Source organism: Ursus maritimus, unplaced genomic scaffold, assembly GCF_017311325.1.
Source record: "Ursus maritimus isolate PB19 unplaced genomic scaffold, ASM1731132v1 scaffold_11, whole genome shotgun sequence".
NCBI classification, from domain to species: Eukaryota; Metazoa; Chordata; class Mammalia; order Carnivora; family Ursidae; genus Ursus; species Ursus maritimus.
The window spans coordinates 34,321,112-34,340,720 of record NW_024423453.1 but is presented as its reverse complement, the minus strand read 5'-3'; positions in this window follow the sequence as shown (position 1 = coordinate 34,340,720).

Below are 19,609 nucleotides of genomic sequence, written 5' to 3'. Positions count from 1 at the left end.
AATGAAATTTATTGGGGAAAAATATTCCTTTGGACAAGTTTTACATGAGATTTTTGCATCCCATGCTTAATGTCAAATGCAGGGCTGTCACTCATAATTGTGTTTTTGTGCGCTGAACAAAGGCACCTGGTCCAAGAGGTGAGTGGGGGCTTCAGTCAAAGCCACATTGCACTTGCCAAGCTGAAAGCTTGGCTAACGACTACATTTGCTGGGAGCAATTTGCATTTTTTTTTTCGTCCCACAAAGCTACTTTCTTTAAGCCATGTGCTCTCCTTCAGGGGGCATCTTTGACTAATTCCACCACACAGGAGGGAGGGGAGCTTTTTTTTTTAATGGTATTTTCCTAATTTGTCCACCAAGGGGAGACACCTTTAGCACAAAAGCACGTGTAAGTTAGCAGCTGCCCTGTTCAAGAAGATTGAGTCTCTGCTCCCGAGATTGGACCATACCATATGAAAACAATAACACAGAGTACATTTGGGCATTTAGCTACTGATCTGTTGCAGATTACTCTGATACTTTGAGAACTTTTATTATTAAAGGATAGATGTGTCCTTATGATCTGCGTGCTATTCTAGGAATTGGCCTACTCTGCTGGGTGAAAGTTAATAAGCTATAGGAGGGAGGGAGAGACCTCTATCCCTGAAAGGTGGAATCTATAATCCTCCCCTTCCATTACCACCCCATGTCCCTGGTCTCAGCAGTCTTCGTAATAAGTGAGCAAAATCAATGGGGACTGTTTTTTCTTTTATTCCATATGACATATTACATTTTATGACCAGAGAGGGAGTGAAAACAAAGCAGTCGAGAGCGAAAGGAAATCACACACACAGTCTTTTTCTTTTTTTTCTTATCAAAGTTTTAGTGAGGATTGTTGACTCATTTATTAATTCTCTTGCTTGTCAAGATGAAGATAGAAAAATATCTTCCTCCAATACTTCTATTCTTGACGAATGTGGTTGATTTTATGATTTCTTTAATGATTTGCTTCCCATTCCTTGTGAGAAGATTATACATTTTTACCCTGCAGTTCTCACCCATCAAAGAGTATTCTTCCTTGTTCCATTGATACTGGGTTTCACCATGTGACTTCCTGTGGCCAGGCCTATTTGAGCAGATATGATAAATGCCATTAAGTGGTTGGCTCTCACATTGTCTTCCATGTGCCATGAGGACAGCATGCCCTAAATGGGGGCTGCTTCTCCAGCAGGAGTCTGAGAATGAGAAGCCACGTAGAATAGAGTCACAACCCACCTTCAGCCCACATGTAACACAAGTGCTGTATAAACCTTTATTTTATAAGCTACAGAGATTCAGGGGATCATTTGTTATTACAGAGAACTGACTGGCACCAGGAGTGAAATGCTGCATAACAAAAATCCTAAAAGATATGGCCTTGGCTTCTGGCCAGTGTATGACAGGAAACTTTAAAGACAGGGGGAAAAAATGTCACTCTGTGACACGGGGTGGTGGATATTTGATATAATGGCTGCCTATAATAATTTGAAGGCAGATAAAACACTTAATATACTTGTGACTTTAGGTTAAGATGTGATGAAACAGAATGTCACTAATGTGCCATAGTTATTAGGTGCATTTGACAACTATAAAGAAGAAATGAACTCAGTGAGGAATTGGCCAAGCAGGGATGAGAGGAAAGAGAATTTAGAAGTGTTGAGAGTGGCAGGGTTGAAATATATAAATGTTTTTCTTATCTACCAATAAAAGATAAAATTTAGAAATACGTTCAGCAGCAGAGGCTGATTAAAATTCAATCATGGGCAGAAAAATAAATCAAGGGGCATGGCTACCACACCCCTTCTTAAAATCTCCAAATGTATTAAGATGTCTCCCTTTCTTCCAAATAAATCCTTTTAGCTGGATGGGAGAAAATAGATGGCTCAGAGAACAGAGATAAGGGCCTGTCTATCCAATAACAGACCAATAAATTCAAATTGCTTATGGGGGGGGAAGGGGTCTTAAAAATATTATAGGGGCTATTGTCACATGGACCTAACTGAAATCAAATAGATACAAAGCCAACAGCTCTGTGTGTGTGTGTGTGTGTGTGTGTGTGTGTGAGAGAGAGAGAGAGAGAGAGAGAGAGAGAGAGGGAGAGAGATTGTCAAAAGAGCCATCATTTGGCTTGAATTTGAAATGACCATGACTGTAAGACATAAAAGCAAACTTTTGGGTCCCTGAATATTTATAGGCAGAAAGCAGGCTGAGAAAAATGCTGACGCTTAAGAGCCCTCTTTTTGACTAGTTCCCCTCCCTCCCAATACCATTCTAGAATTCCTTCCACCCTTGATATCTGCTCACCCTGGCTTGCCTTCAGCAAGAATCCTGTTAAGTTAGTTTAACAACTACCCTTCATGTGCTCCTCTTAGTAATTTTCCATCTACCCCCTCATTCTGCTCACTGACTGTAAATCCCCACTTGTGTTTGCTGTATTTGGAATTGATCCCAATTTGCCTCCCTATTGTGGTAGTCTTGGCACCTAATCCAAAAGTCTTCCTTACCGTCTTAAGTGTCAGAATAATTTTTTCTTTAACAATGCTCAGCCATGAAGAAGGACATATTGTTCAGTGGCCTCCTTAGATGTAGTCAAGGAGGATAATGAAAAAAGTAGAGTCTCGTAGAAGGTAGAGTTAAGAGCCAAAGAGAAAAATGGAGTGAAGAATTATTTCCAGGAAGGGTAACTAGAGCCAAATCTAGGAGCCTTTCCTCCCCACAGAGGAGGCCTTTGTGACATTTACCCAGGGGGTTATAGAATTGCTATTGGTATATATATACCACATCTTTATCCATTCATCTTTTGATGGACATTTGGGCTCTCTTCATATTTTGGCTATTGTGGACATTGCTGCTACACACACACACACACACACACACACACACACACACACACACTGGAATACTACTCAGCCATCAAAAGAATGAAATCTTGCCATTTGCAATGACATGGATGGAACTAGAGGGTATTATGCTAAGTGAAATAAGTCAGTCAGAGAAGGACAAATACCATATGATTTCATTCATATGTGGAATTTAAGAAACAAAATAGATGAACATAGGGGAAGGGAAGGAAAAATAAAATAAGACAAAAACAGAGAGGGAGACAAACCAAAAGAGACTCTTAATCATAAGAAACAAACAGGGTTGTTGGAGGGGAGGTAGGTAGGGGTTGGGGTAACTGGGTGGTGGCCACTAAGGAGGACAGGTGTTGTAATGAGCACTGGGTGTTATATGCAACTGATGAATCACTGAATTCTACCTCTGAAACTAATAATACACTATATGCTAACTAAATTGAATTTAAATAAAAATTTTTTAAAAAAGAATTGCTATTGGTATGTTACTGCTGTGTGTCTCTCATTCTTCTGCTTTCTGAAGAGTGTTTGTTACTGTTATCCTATTCCTGAGCTACTATTATATCTTAACCACATAACTTGTGTTTTAGTCCATATATCACTGAAGAAAGAGTAGACATACCCAGATGTGAAGTAGGGACTATCAGGAGATCCTGGACTTCAGATGTGCTTTCATAATTACATGAGATTTTGCCTGTGGAGAGGATGAAAGCAACTCTCCGTGATCCAGAGGGTAAATTGTGGCAGATTGTGTATTGTCCCCCCTCTATTTATTCTCCCCTTCCCTCAAAGAGGATTATTCATACTCACCCATTGCCATATGATTTGCGGTAACCCTCCCCACCTGACCCTCCCACCATGGGAGGGGTGTATTTTTTAGAAACAAGGAAAGACCACCCAACTGAGAATAAACAGAGGCTATTTATTCAGAGTTTGCTATATAGCAAGGCAGTCAGCCTCCATCACTAGCATTTGGCAGAGATTCAAAGGCAGGCAGGGGAGTAGGAGGGTGATTTTATAGTGAAAGAAAGGGAAGGCTTCAGGTATGCTGATTGGATGTTGTTGGCATGAGGAAGCTGGAGGCAGATCTAACCGGAAGTGGGGACTGTTATGTGATTAGTTTGGGAGCAGATTTGGCGTTCTCTGGTTGATCCTGAGTTGGAAGCAGGAGCAAAGATTTCAGATGGTCCTTGACCAAGTCCTGACCATTTGGGGCCAGTTGCTACAGATGTTGTGGTTTGGCTTCCTGGGCTGGTTGCTGCCCAGGTCAAAGTCTTATTGCATAGGTCTGGTCATTATTCATTTGTATATTCAGTCTCTCCACTTTGTCTCATTGACATTGAGCTTAGCAGTGGGACTTCTGTGGCCGGTAAGAGATGAGTGGGCATCATAAATGTCATGTTGGAGCAGGAGGTTTGAGACCCATTGTGTCTTTGACTCCGGCCCTCTTTTCCGTCTGCAGTGAGAATGGCATGCCCCACACAGGGGCTGCCTTTTTAGTCTGTGTTCCAGAATGTGAAGACTCATGGAGCAGAGCCGCAACCTGCACATTGTCAAAAACAGCTGTAGTGGACCTGAAGTCCAGGTGAAATGCTATCGTTTTATAAGCTATTATTAATTGCGATTCATGGTTTAGGCAACACAGCTAACTAATACTATCATTCTCTGGTTTGGATCAAAGAGACTTTGATAGAGGGATGGTTCTGCTTTAAGGAAAATCTAAATAAAAGGTTAAAAGCATGTTTTTCTACATACTAAGAAACAGTATGTTTGCACCAACAAATAATAATAATACGATAGGGGCGCCTGGGTGGCTCAGCTGGTTAAGCATCTGCCTTTGACTCAGGTCATGATCCCGGGATCCTAGGATCAAACCCTGCATTGGGATCCATGCTCAGCAGGAAGCCTGCTTCTCCCTCTCCCTCTACTGCTCCTCCTGCTTGTACTCTCTCTCAAATAAATAAATCAAATCTTTAAAAATAATAATAACAATACTGATAATAGCAGCTGATGCACACTGGCCGGGTCCAAGGACCCAGAAGGGGTCCAGCAGCACCAGCCAACTGAATTCACACTGCTATTCACACTGAATAGCAATCAAATGCAATCCAAGAGGAAGTGAGAGCAGAGTTTATTGAAGACAGGAAGAGTGCAGATGCAGGCAAAGCATCTGGGAGACTTGGAAAGGAAAGAAGAATGAGTTTTGTCTTTGCTTGGGGCCTGGGATTTTTATTGAAGATTATAGTCTGGTGCACGTGTCTTCTCAGGCATCCAGGAACAAAGATGAGTGTTTCTTCCTAAGTTTCATGCCCTGGAGTCAGTGGTCTTGGTGAGTCAGTGGTCTTAGAAGATGTTCATGACGTGATGACCCTGCCTGGTCACTCCTTAGATGTTATCTGTTGTGCTGGAAGACTCCGAAGAAATCATTAACTCCTTGACCTTTACCAGGAGGACATACATCATCTGTTCTATAAGCCACGTGTAGGGCAGGGGTGCAGATCCTAGCAAGAATAGAAGCAGGAAAAGGAGCCAAAAAAGCAGTCCTTCATGGGGTCACTTCCATTTTCCTGTCTCACAGCTGTCATCTATAGTTAGTGATTTTGAAATCTGCATGTAATGATATGAAGACAATGTTATTCACCAGAATTTCTCTTAAAGTGGAGAGCTGTTTTTGCTAGGAAAACACTGTGATGACTGATACGGTGAGACAGTGAGGATGGAGGCAGGCATGGGCAGGGTCACTCTTAGTAAGGGAGGCAGTGTTTTGAGGAGACAGAACGGGGATGAGGAAGAGAGGAAGGCAGGAGATGCAACCAGTGAAGAGATGGGAGACAGCAGCGCCCTGGATTGACCTCCCCGGGAGTCCTTCCCTCCACATCTCGAGTACATTTGTGCAATCTATGCAATATCTGGGTCCAGAAACTTGGTGAGACCATGAAGGGTCCAGGCTTCCCTCCATATGGATGTGCTGAGGTAGCCTGGTGGGTGCAGAAATAGAGAAGTGGAGATCATTAAGGCCCTGAGCCACTGGAAGTTATAGGAATTTGTAGGAAGGGCTTTTAATCAGGGGCTAGAGAGCTGGGCCAAATTCAACCAGATTTCTAAGTTTTAGAGGGCTTTTGCTGATAGATGAATGATTGTAAGAAACACCTATAAGTAAATATCATTCCCATTTCACTGATGAGGAAGTTGAGACACATAACAGTGACATAACTTGCCTCGAATCACACACTAATTTGAACAATTGGGATGAAAGGATAATATGAATTCTCCAAAGGCTACGCTCTTTGGTCTCTGTTATTTTGGTCTATGCTAAATTTAAGTTTTGATGATAAATTTATAGCATTTCAGAAAATTTTTAAAAAATGTAATTATGGAAATATTTACATAGATTTTTCCTTTTATTAATGAAATTCTAACAATGTGCCATTTTTATTATTTTTTTAAGATTTATTTATTTATTTATTTATTTAAGAGAGAGAGACAGAGGGACAGAGAGAGAGCACAGGCAGGGGAAGGAGCAGAGGGAGAGGGAGAGAGAAAATCCACAAGCAGACTCCCTGCTGAACGCGGAGCCGGAAGAGGGGCTTGATCCCAGTTCCTGAGCTAAGACCTGAGCCGAAAACAAGAATTGGCTGCTTAACTGACCGAACCACCCAGATGCCCCTGCATTATGCCCTTTTTAAAATAATGTTTTCAGCACATCTTTTTTAAAACCATAAATTGTTCATGGTACTTCTGGCTTAAAACCCTTTGGAGGTGAAGGATCAAGTCCCAGTCCCTTGCCAGGGCACCTGTCTGACCTGGGCCACCAGGTCGCAACTCCAGTTTCAGCTGACACCATACTTGGCCTCTGTCTCAAGTCCAAGTACACTGGCTTCTTCAGAGGCACTGCTGTACTCTTGCATTCACCTCCACCCCCTTGTCAGAAAAGAAAAAAAACCCTTTCACGGAACTAAATCCTGCTCATCTTTCAGATTTCAGCGTCAATATTTCTTCTTCATCGCAGCCTTTCCTAACTATCTGCCTGCTCCCTCCAGACTAGGTCATGTCCTCGTGTTGCACATTCTCATAGCTCCTTGTCCTGCTCCTTTGTCAGCACTTGTCTTTGGTTGTAGCTATAAATCTCTGTGTTAATAATATAATCTCTTGTTGGTTTAATGAGAGGTAGTGGAGTTGTAGAGGTTACCAGGGAGAGTGACGGAAGCCTGGGTTCAAGCCTCAGTTCTGCCATTTATTAACAGAGAGGGCCTGGCCCAGTTACTTAAGATCTCTCTGCCTTGCTTCCCTCTTCTGTATAATGGGCATGGTACAATAGGACCTACTTCTGGGAAAAAACTGTTTCTCTACACTTTACACAAAATACTTCTGACACCAGATGTGTGTGTGTGTGTGTGTGTGTGTGTTTTCCAAACAGTACAGTTCACGTCTCTGTAGGACATTGACTGGATATCCTACAGTTTAACTCAATTATGATGCTAACTGGTTGGAATTAGAACAAATCTCACACATTAAGGGCCACACAAGATTGCCTCACTTCAGATACCAATAACAATGGTGCGTCCCTGGGTTACTCACAACTTCTGTCGGACTTGGCTGCAAACAGAGGTTCCCACAACACCCTCATCAGGTTTGATAAATTTTACTAGACTGGCATACAAAACTCCAGGAAACATTTACTTACATTTCTTGGCTTATTATAAAGGATGCAGATGAACATCCAGATGGAGAGGTACATAGGGTAAGGTCCAGAAGGTTCCTTGAGTGCAGGAGTTTCTGTCCCCGTGAACTTGGGTCTGTCATCCTCCCAGCACATGGATGTATTCACCAACCTGGATCAACCTCATCAAATCTCATCTTTCAAGAGTTTTTATAGAGCTTTATTATTCAGCTCCCCACTCCAACCCTCTTCCTGACGGTCAGTGGCTGCAGCTGAAATTTCCAACCCTTTAATTACTTGGTCTTTCCGGGGACCAGCCTTTCATGAGGCTATTTGGGACTTCACCCTAAATCACCTCATTCACATAAATCAGGTGTGATTAAAATGACTTATGGAAAACAAAAGACACTTCTATCACTTAGGAAATTCCAAGGGTTTTAATGAATTCTGTACAAAAACCAAGTGTAACAAAGGATGCTCTTATTACCTGTGGGTTTTAGGAGCTCTGTGCCAGGAACTGGGGAAGACTGAATCTATATTTCCTTTTTTTTTTAAAGTCCTTATTTTAATCTCTCGATACTCATCAAAATGCCCTCCTTAATCCCCATCACCTATTTCACCCATCCCCCCATGCGCCTCCCCTCTGGTAACCGTCAGTTTGTTCTCTATAGTTAAGAGTCTGTTTCTTGGTTTCTCTCTCTCTCTTTCCCCTTTGCTTGTTAGTTTTGTTTCTTAAATTCCAAATGAGTGAAATCATATGGTATTTGTCTTTCTTTGACTGACTTATTTCACTTATCATTATAGCTCTATTGGTGTCATTGCAAATGGCAAGATTTCATTCTTTTTTATGGCTGAATAATATTCATATATATATGAATATATATAACATATACTATATTAATATAATTAATAATTATTATATAATTATATAATAATTGTGGTTAATATAATTAATACAATATAATCATTAATATAATAGAATAATCGATAATAATATAATATAATTATAATTAATAATATATAATATATTATATATATATCTCACATCTTCTTTATCCATTCTTCAGTTGGTGAGTATTTGGACTGTTTCCATATCTTGGCTATTGTAAATAATGCTGCTATAGGGGTACATGTATCCCTTTGAATTAGTATTTTTGAATTCTTTGGGTAAATACCCAGTAGTACAATTGCTGGAGTATTACAATTGCTGGATTGTAAAGTAGTTGAATTTTTAATTTTTCAAGAAACCTCCATTCTGTTTTCCAGAGTGGCTGCGCCAGTTTGCATTCTCATTAATGGTGCAAGAGGGTTCCTTTCTCTCAACATCTTCGCCAATACTGTTGTTTCTTGTATTTTTGAGTTTAGGTATTCTGACCAGTGTGAGGTGATATCTCATTGTAGTTTTGATTTGCATTTCCCTGATGATAACTGATGAGAAGCAACTTTTCATGTGTCTGTTGGCCACCTGTATGTCTTTGGAGAAATCTCTGTTCATGACCTTGCTCCATTTTTTAATTGGATTATTTGTTTTTTGGGTGTTGAATTGTTTAAGTTCTTTATATATTTTGAATACTAACCCTTTATTGGATATGTCATTTGCAAATATCTTCTCCCATTCAGTAGGTTGCCTTTTAGTTTTGTTGATTGTTCCCTTCTCTGTGCAGAAACTGTTTATTTTGATGTAGTCCAATATTTTATTCTTGCTTTTGTTTCCCTTTCCTTAGGGGACCTATGTGAAAAAAAGTTGCTATGGCCAATGTCAGAGAAATTACTGCCTGTGCTCTCTTCTAGGGTTCTTATGGTTTCAGGTCACACATTTAGGTCTTTAATCCATTTTGAATTATTTTTGTGTATGGTGTAAGAAAATGGTCCAGTTTCATTCTTTTGCATGTTGCTGTCCAGTTTTTCCAGTACTATTTGTTAAAGAGAGTGTCTTCTTCCCATTGGATATTCTTTCCTGCCTTGTTGAAGATTTCCTGCCTTGTTGAAGATTGACTATAATTGTGGGTTTATTTCTGGATTTTCTATTCTGTTCTATTGATCTATGTGTCTGTTTTTGTGCCAGTACCATACTGTTTTGATTACTACAGCTTTGTACTATAACTTGAAATCCAGAATTGTGATGCCTCCAGTTTTGTTTTTCTTTTTTGCGATTGATTTGGCTATTCAGGGTCTTTTGTGGTTCCATACAGATTTTAGGATTGTTTGTTCTAGTTCTATGAAAAATGCTGTTGGTATTTTGGTAGGGATTGCATTAAATGTGTAGATTGCTTTGGGTCGTATAAGCATTTTAACAATATTTGTTCTTTCAATCTATGAGCATCAAATGTCTTTCCATCTCTTTGTGTCATCTTCAATTTCTTTTAACAGTGTTTTATAGTTTTCAGAGTACCAGTCTTTCACCTCTTTAGTTAGGTTTATTCCTAGGTATCTCATATCTTTGGTACAATTGTAAAAGGAATTGTTTTAATTTCTCTTTCTGCAGCTTCACTATTGGTGTATAGAAATACAATGGATTTCTGTAGATTGATTTTGTACCCTGGAACTTTACTGAATTCGTTTACCAGGTCTGGTAGATTTTTTGATGGAGTCTTTCAGGTCATCTGCAAATAGTGAAAGTTTGACTCCTTCCTTGCTGATCTGAATGCCTTTTATTTCTTTTTGTTGTCTGATTGCTGTAGCTAGAACTTCCAGTACAATGTTGAATAAGTGGTGAGAGTAGACATCCTTCTCTTATTTCTAACTGTAGAGGAAGAGCTCTCAGATTTTCCCCATTGAGGATGATGTTAGTTGTGGGTTTTTCATATATGGCTTTTATTATGTTGAGGTGTGTTCCCTCTAAATCTACTTTGTTGAAGGTTTTTATCACAAATGGATGTTGTATTTTGTCAAATGTTTTTTCTGTGTCTATTGAAATGATCATATGGTTCTTATCCTTTCTTTTTTTTTTTTTTTTAAGATTTTACTTATTTATTTGACAGAGAGAGAGACAGCCAGCGAGAGAAGGAACACAAGCAGGGGGAGTGGGAGAGGAAGAAGCAGGCTCCCAGCGGAGCGTGGAGTCGGATGTGGGGCTCGATCCCAGGACCCTGTGATCATGCCCCGAGCCAAAGGCAGACGTTTAACGACTGAGCCACCCAGGCGCCCTGATTCTTATCCTTTCTTTTACTGATGTGATGTATCATGTTGATTGATTTGCAAATATTGAACCACCCTTGCAACCCGGGAATAAATCCCACTTGATTGTAGTGAATGATTTCTTTTAATCTATTGTTGATTCAATTTGCTAGTAGTTTGTTGAAGATTGCATCTATGTTCATTAGAAATATTGGCCTGTAGTTCTCTTTTTTGTGGAGTCTGTATCTGTTTTTGTCAGGGTAATGCTGACCTCATAGAATGAATTTAAAAGTTTTCCTTCCTTTTTTTATTTTTTGACATAGTGTGAGAATAGGTATTAACTCTTCTTTAAATATTTGATAGAGGGCTTCCTGGGTGACTCAGTCGGTTAAGTGCCCACTTCTTGATTTCAGCTGAGATCATGATCTCCAGGCTGTGAGATTGAGATTCACCTGTGAAGCCATCTGGTCCTGGACTTTTGCTTGTTGAGAATTTTTTTTTCTTATTGCTCATTTATTTATGATTGTCAAGACTTGAAAGCAACAAATGTGTCTTTGCATAAGGGAATGAGTAAATAAACCCTAGTACATCCATAAATAGAATATAGATTGAGTGATGAAATAACCTGACTTATCAGGCCACAGAAAGACCTGGCGGAATCTTCGGTATGTATTTCTTTCTTTTTTTTTTTCTTTTTTTAATTATGTTCCGTTAGCCACTGTATAGTACATCATTAGTTTTTGACGTGGTGTTCAATGATTACTGATTCAGTTTCTTTGCTGGTTATCAGTCTGTTCAAATTTTCTGTTTCTTCCTGTTTCAGTTTTGATAGTTTATATGTTTTTAGGAATTTATACATTTCTTCTAGGTTGTCTAATTTGTTGATGTATAGTTTTTCATAATATTCTCTGATAATTCTTTGTATTTCTGTGGTGTTGGTTGTTATTTCTCCTTTCTTCTTTGTGATTTTATTTATTTGGGTCCTTTCTCTTTTTTTCTTGATAAGTCTGGCTAGGAGTTTATCAATTTTGTTGATTTTTTTCAAAGAAACAGCTCCTGGTTTCATTGATCTGTTCTATTGTTTTTGTTGTTGTTATTGTTGTTGTTTTTTAGTTTCCATATCATTTATTTCTGTTCTGATCTTTATTATTTCCTTCCTTCTCCTGGTTTTAGGTTTTGTTTGTTGCTCTTTTTCTAGCTCTTCTACACATATGGTTAGATTGTTTGAGATTTTTCTTGCTTCTTGAAGTAGGCCTGTATTACTATAAACTACCCTCCTAGAACCATTTTTACTGCATCCGAAGGTTTTGAATCATTGTGTTTTCATTTTCATTTGTTTCCATGTACTTTTTCATTTCTTCTTTTATTTCCTGGTTGACCCATTCATTGTTTAGTAGTATGTTATTTAACCTGCATGAATTTGTGGTTGACTTCTAGTTTCATAGCCTTGTGGTCAAAAAAGATGCATGGTATGACTTTGATCTTTGAATTTGTTGAGGCTTGTTTTGTGGCCTAATATGTGATCTATTCTGGAGAATGTTCCATGTGCACTTGAAAAGAGTGTGTATTCTGCTGTTTTAGGATGGAATGTTCTGAATATATCTGTTACATCCATCTGGTCCAGTATGTCACTCAAAGCCATTATTTCCTTGTTGATTTTCTGTTTAGATGATCTGTCCATTGATGTAAGTGGGGTGTTAAAGTCCCCAATTATTATTGTATTATTATCAATTAGTTCCTTTGTTTTTGTTATTAACTGTTTTATGTGCTTGGGTGCTCCCATGTTGGCTGCATAAATATTTACAGTTGTATTTTCTTGTTGGATTGTCCCCTTTATTATTATATAGTGTCCTTCTTTGTCCCTTTTTACAATCTTTATTTTAAAGTCTATTTTGTTCCATATAAGTATTGCTACTCTGGCTTTCTTTTGACATCCATTTGCATGATAAATGTTTCTCAATCCTATCACTTCCCATCTGCAGGTCTCTTTAGGTCTGAAAAGGGTCTCTGGGAGGCAGCATATAGATGGGTCTTGTTTTTTATCTATTCTGTCACCTCGTGTCTTTTGATTGGCATGTTTAGTCCATTTACATTCAAAGTAATTATTGATAGGTAAGTATTTATTGGCACTTTAGTACTTGTTTTGTGGTTGTTTCTGAAGACTTTCTCTGATCGTTTCTTATCTTTCATGGTTTGTTGGTTTTCTTTAGTGATACATGTTTACTTTTTCCTTTTTATTCTTTACATATTTCTTAGTGGTTTTTAATTTGTGGTTACCATTACAGTAGTATATAACATCTTCAGCATATAGCAGTCTATATTAAGTTGATAGTTTTTTAAGTTTAAACCCATTCTTTATTCTTCTCTTCCCCATGTTTTAGGTATAAGATGTTATATTTTACACGCTTTTATCTTATGAATCTCTTGATAGATTTTTTACAGAAATATGAATTTTTACTGCTTTTGTGTTTCCTATTTTCATGCTGTTGTTTTTGGCCCTTCCTTTCCACTCAAAGAGTCCCCTTTAATATTCCTTGCAGGACTGGTTTAGTGGTCATGAGCTCCTTTAGTTTTTGTTTGTCTGGGAATCTCTTTATATGTCCTTCTATTCTGAATAATAGCCTTGCTGGATAGAGTATTCTTGGCTGCAGGTTTTTCCAATTCTGCATTTTAAATATATCATACCACTCCATTCTGGCTTGGGAAGTTTCTGCTGAAAAATCTCCTGATAGCCTTATGGGGTTTCCTTTGTATGTAACTGTCTTCTGTCTTGCTGCTTTTAATATTTGTTTTTATCACTATGTTTTGCTATTTTAATTACAAATATATCTTGGTGTGGATCTGCTTTTGTTGATTTTGTTGGAAGTTCTCTGTGCCTCCTGGATCTGGATATCTGTTTCCTTCCCCAGATTAAGGAAGTTTTCAGCTATTATTTCTTCAAATAAATTCTCTGCCCCCCTTTTTCTCTCTTTTTCTTCTGGGACTCCTAAAATACAAATGTTATTACATTTGATGGTGTCACTGAGTTCCTTAAGTCTATTCTTATTTTGCACAATTCTTTTTTCCCTCTTTTGTTTAGCTTGATTACTTTCCATTACTCTGTTTTCTAGGTCACTGATTTGTTCCTCTGCTTTTTCCAGCCTGCTGTTCATTCCTTCAAGTATGTTTCTCATTTCATTTATTAAGCCCTTTATCTTTGCTATGTTATTTCTTATCTCTGTGTTAATGGTCTCACTGATGCCCTCCACTCTTTTCTCCAGTCCAGTGAATATCCTTATGATCATTGTTTTAAATTCCCCATCAGGCATATTAATTATATCTGTTTCACTTAGATCTCTGACAAATTCTTCTGTCTTCTCATTTTGTCTACATGTCTGTCCTCTTTCTCTGTGTTAGGAAAGTCAGCTATGTCTCCTGTTCTTGAGGGTAATGACTTTATGAAGAAGAGGTTCTGTAGTGCCCTGCAGTGTAGTGTCCCCTGTTCACCAGGCCTGGTGCTTCTGGGAGTATCTCCCACATGTGCTGTGTGAACCCTGCTATTGTGTCTTGTGTCTTGGCCTTATTATCCCTCAGGCCAGTAGTCTGCAGAGGTCTCTTTGCCTGTTGTGGACAGCGTTTCGTTCCTATCCTGAATGTGGCTCGTTTTAACTAGCTGTGCTCTGCTCCGCTCATGAAATGAGACCTGTTGCCCCTGCACCAGAACCAAGGCCTTGCAAAACTCCCTGGTCTGGAGACATGGTTTTGGCAGGAGTTTGGACTGGTATTCTGAGGGAGGGAGACTACCGCACTGGGACTGAAGCAAGTGTGACTGGAAAGGGCAGTTCCACCAGAGTGTAGAGGGGCAGGGCTTGGTGTAAGCAAGTTAGGTAGCAATTGTGCTGGTTTCTGTAGGTGGCTTTGTGTTTGTGCTGATGGGCAGGGGAGGGAAATGGTGCCAGCCAGTTCCTTTGTTCCTGGAACAGTCTCTCTGTGAACATTGCTTCTCTGGGACATGCTCCAAGAAGAGCAAATAACCTCCTCACCGTGTGCCCCAGGCACTCCTCAGATCACTGTTTCCATGCTGTATGTCCATTGGATATTTGCCCTGTGTTTTCTCCAAAAGTAGCCCTTGTACCCTCCAAGCTCCCCCAGAGCCAAGCATGTTGACCTTTAAAACTTTGGGCTTTAAGGCCACCTGGTTGCAAGAACTGAGAAAATTCAGGCCATCATGCTTTCCAAGCCAATTGCTATGGGCATTTGTTTTCCTTGTGTGCTCTCCCATGTGTCAATCTGTCTCTAACTATTCTCTGTGACCATAACTCCCTCCCCACTGCAGTGGCCATGATCTCCACATCTCATTTCATCTCCACACTTCCTACCTTCTTTGATGTGGTTTCTTCTCTACCCCTAGATGTGGAGTTTGTTCTGTCACTCTTCAGATCAATTTCTGGAGTATTTAAGATTATTTGATAATTATCTAGTTGTATTTGTGGATGAGGAGAGCTTACAGTCCTCCTACTCCACTGCCATCTTCCTTCCCAAGAATCCAAATCTATATTTCTTATTATACAGTACTTCATATGCATGCTGTGAGAATTAAATTAAAGCACTCTATGGAATGCTTTCTATAAAGGAGGATCGCTCTTAAATTTAAATGAAAAACAGACTGTCCAAATAGGTTACTTGGGGGTAGGGCAAATTGAAAGATGAACTGGGTATGCACAAATACATACATGTACACTTCTTTTTAGTGTTGACAGAAATTAGTAGGCCCGGAGATAAACAGATTGAAAATATCATATTGTAATACAATTTCTTCTTTGTGGCTAAATAGTATGGTCATTAAAGCACAAGTTTAAAAAATGGGTTTTAGGATCCACTGATCTGCTTGATGAATTATGTGTAATTATTGCTTGTTAGCCAGCATGAGCAGAAGGTTATTGCAGTTGAAGGTCAAAAACTTAAAATAATAAATTCAGTTAAGGGAAAGCATATTGATAGAGTCCAGAATGCAGTATTTTATCTGTTTAAAAGTGTGAGCCACATGATACACCCTAATCTATCTGTATTGGCTAACTTCATTTCTTGTAGTCCACAAATATAGACTTTTGCCTTCCCAGAATAGCCAAAAAATTTTTTAACAAAAATGCTGTGAGACTTACCCTACCAGATGTCAAGGCTTATAAAAATTAAGTCTGTGGTACTGCCGCAAGCTTAAAAAAATAAGCAGTGAAACTGACTAGAAGACCCAGAAAAAGATGTGTGCATATGTAGAAGACTGGAATAGGACAGAGGTAACATTACAATTAGTGGGGTAAGGACTATTTAACAGCTCTGAAATAATTGGTTATCCATATGAAAAACATAAAATCACATTGCTATCTCATATAGCTACAAAGATAAATTCCAGATTTATTACAGAGGTAAAAATGAAAAAGTTCAAAACTTTTAAAAGAAGACATAGGAAAATAACTTTATGACATGTAAGAACAGATTTCTTAAATCAGACACAAAAAGCATGGACGATGAAACAAAAGCTTGACGTATTTAACTACATTAGTGTAAACATTTTTTGTATAGCAAAAATAACCTTAGTAAAATGAAAAAGCATGCTACTAGATAGAAGATATTTGCAATTGCAAAGATATAGTGTACATAATATATAAAGAATTCGTAAATCAATATTGATAAGAAATTCACCAAAAAAATGAACAAACCATATTACCAGGCAATTCACTAAAAAAGAAAACTGAATAACCTGTCAACATATGAAAAATCATGAATCAGGGAATTGCAAATTAAAATGAGATCCCTTTTTGTACCCATCCGTTTAGCAAAAATTAAAAGTGTCACAATAATAAATTTTGGTGGAATTTTCTTATGGGAATGTAAATTGGCGCGGCAGTTTGTAGAAAATTTTGGCAATATCCAGTAAAGCTAAAAGTGTTATTCCATGACCCAACAATTACACTCCTGGGTATATACCCTGGAGAAGCTTTCATGCATGTGCTCTGTATCGATCCGGGTTCATCTTTGAGGCACAGAATCTATTCTAACTCATTAAGCAGGAAGGCATTTATTAGAATTAATGGCTTTAGAATTATTGAGAGGGCTAAAAATTCCAGGTTGTGCTTCCAGGAATGACTCCCTAAGATCACAGAACTGGGTCAACAAAGGAGCTGCTGCTCCTCTGCGATCAGGAAGCCCCTGGTTCCAGAACCAGATTGCTGCTGCCAGGTTCAATTAGTTGTCACAGCCCATAACTGTCATAATCAGGAAATGACCATGATCAGAAAGCTGCTGCTGTTATTGCTGGGTCCAGATCAACACCATGACTGCGAGGATCACATCACCAATACAGATCACTTGGTCTGGCTCTTGACACCTGCAAAGCTCATGACCAGCCACGGGGGCTTGGTCAACACATAGTCCATGATCACGCTTGCCAGCAGAGAGCACAGAAGCAGGAGAAATGTGAGTTCTGCTTCGCTTCTACCTCCCAAATTTAGAGTTAATCTGATTGGTAGAATCTAAATTGCTCCCAGAACCTAGCTGTAAAGGTAAAGGGGAATTTTTTTTTATCTGTCTAGTGTCTGCATGTGTGAATCTCAATCTGCAATATACCGCATTGTACCTCTGGGGTTATTCAACACAACAACATGCCCAGCCTCCCTGACTTAGATTTTCAAACATCAGCAAGACAAAAGCTTAACTTATTTTTTCAGTCACTCATACAAATAAGAACTTGCTCATCTCCACCCTAATAGGGGAAAACTAAAGTCCCATCAGTCCTTGCATGTAATTCAGAGAGTTGTTCATTCCTTCTTTATTTCAGTTTACAATTTTATCTTGATATCCAGTGACATATGAACTAAGTTTTCAGGCCTTTGACTTTTTATGAGGTTTATGTTTTACATGCATCTGAATTTCTGGCATATATCTCTCTTAAGAAATTCAGGGTAACTGCCACTCCCGGCTCACCATGTCCCATCAGTCTGATGTCATCAATGTAATCACCACTATGACATCTTGAGGAAAGTAAGATGATGAAGGATTCCATGACTAGAGCTGGAGAGTTAATGAGCCTTGAGGCAAGATGGTAATGGCACATGCCTGTCCATGTGCAATTGAAGGGCTTCTGTTGTTTTCTGCTTACTGAGATCGGGATAGAGAGTTGCTAGATCTATAGCTGCTAACCAAGTGCTTAACAGAGTCATTCCCAAATTAAGCTTGCATTATGACTGAATGGTTGTAGCCCCCTAATATTCATATAATGAAACAATAACTCCCAATGTGATGGTATTAGGAAATGGGGCTTTCGAGAGTTAATTAGGTTGAGATGAGGTCATGAGGCCTTTGAGCCCCATAATGGGATTAATATCCCTTTATAAGAAGAGGAAGAGACTAGAGTTCTCTCCCCTAATGTGAGGATCCAGCAAGAAGGTAGCCCTCTATGAACCAAGAAGAGGGCTTTCACTAGACCCTGAATCCATGGTCACTTTGACCTTGGACTTCCCAGCCTTCAGAACCCTGAGAAATAAATGTCTGTTGTTAAGCCACCCAGTCTATAGTATTTTGTTACAGCAGTCCAAACTGACTAAACCAGTTTGAGATAATCCACTATTGTTCTCCAAAAATGTCTTCTGCACAACCTAAATAAGAGAGTTAAAGGGGGATGTGATAAGAATCATCATCCTTATATCTTTCATATCTTTGATGGTAGCACTAATCTCTGTGATTCCTCCTAGAGATTTGGTATTACCTTTTGTTTTCTATTGTGGTAAGGAGTGGTAATTCCAGAAGCTCCCTCTTGGCTTTCCTACATATATAATAGCTATCAGTCCCAGGTCTGGAAGCTATTGTGAGAATTCTTCTAGTTATCTTTTTTTTCCCTTTTTTTTTTAAGTTTTTTTTTAAAGTAATCTCTATACCCAATGTGGGGCTCAAACTCAAAACTCCAAGATCAAAAGTCATTTGCTCTTTGACTGAGCCAGTCAGGTACCTTTAGTCACTTCTTTCAAGTCTTCATACAAGAATAGGGAAATAACTACAGGATGTCTTCAAGAACATGCTGGGTCCATTGTGAGATGGACTTGGATCTAAATTCCACTTATCAACTTGACACCAATAAATCCCCCTTCTTGATAGTTGACCACAGTGGCTATATAGGGCCCCAGGAATTAGCATTTACTCAGAGCCAGAATGTTATAATTCTTTAAGTAGAGATATGGGTAGTTCCCTTTTTCCAGGGTATAATTACACTGTTAAATGTCAACAGGAAGGCTAGGTGGAATAGTAATAGTATGGACTTGCAGCAGTATCTTGGCTTTCTTCCTCAGGTATTCCTGGCTTTTTCTTCAGTCGTGGGGCTCTGCCACTCAGACCTGGGAACTGGGTGAACAACCTTGATGGTCTATCATTTTCATTCAAGTCAAGTCCCCATTTATCAGCCAAAGACGTTTTTTGATTTTGGTGGGAGATGTATAGAATAGATCAAGCCATTCTGACTATCCCTGGAGCCCTGCTTTCTATTCAATAGGTCTATTTCTTTGATGTCAGGTTGTTATTTGCTGCCACATGGTTTCTGCTACTCTGAAATGGCCTCATCCTTATTAAACTCGGGATTCTATTTCTGGGAAAACACCTGCTATCTTGATCTGTAGCCTGCAAAAGAATGACACTACAGTGACTTTCAATGTTTTGCTAAAGAGAGGGTCCTCTGAGCCCCTTCAAGGCTCACAGCTAATGGGTGGGTAAGACAGTCGTGCATGTTAAATTTTCCCCAACATTCCTTTCTCCCAAAGTCTCTGCCTTATATCAAGGAATTCTTAGTGCCTAACTTTATTTAGTGTAGGCTACCACAGAGTTCAGCTTCAGTTAACTGATTGAGCAAACACTTCAGATTACTTCCAACTCTGTGAGCTGGAATACTGAATCCAGAATCTCTAAATGCATCCATGTTGATAAATTTAGACTGAAC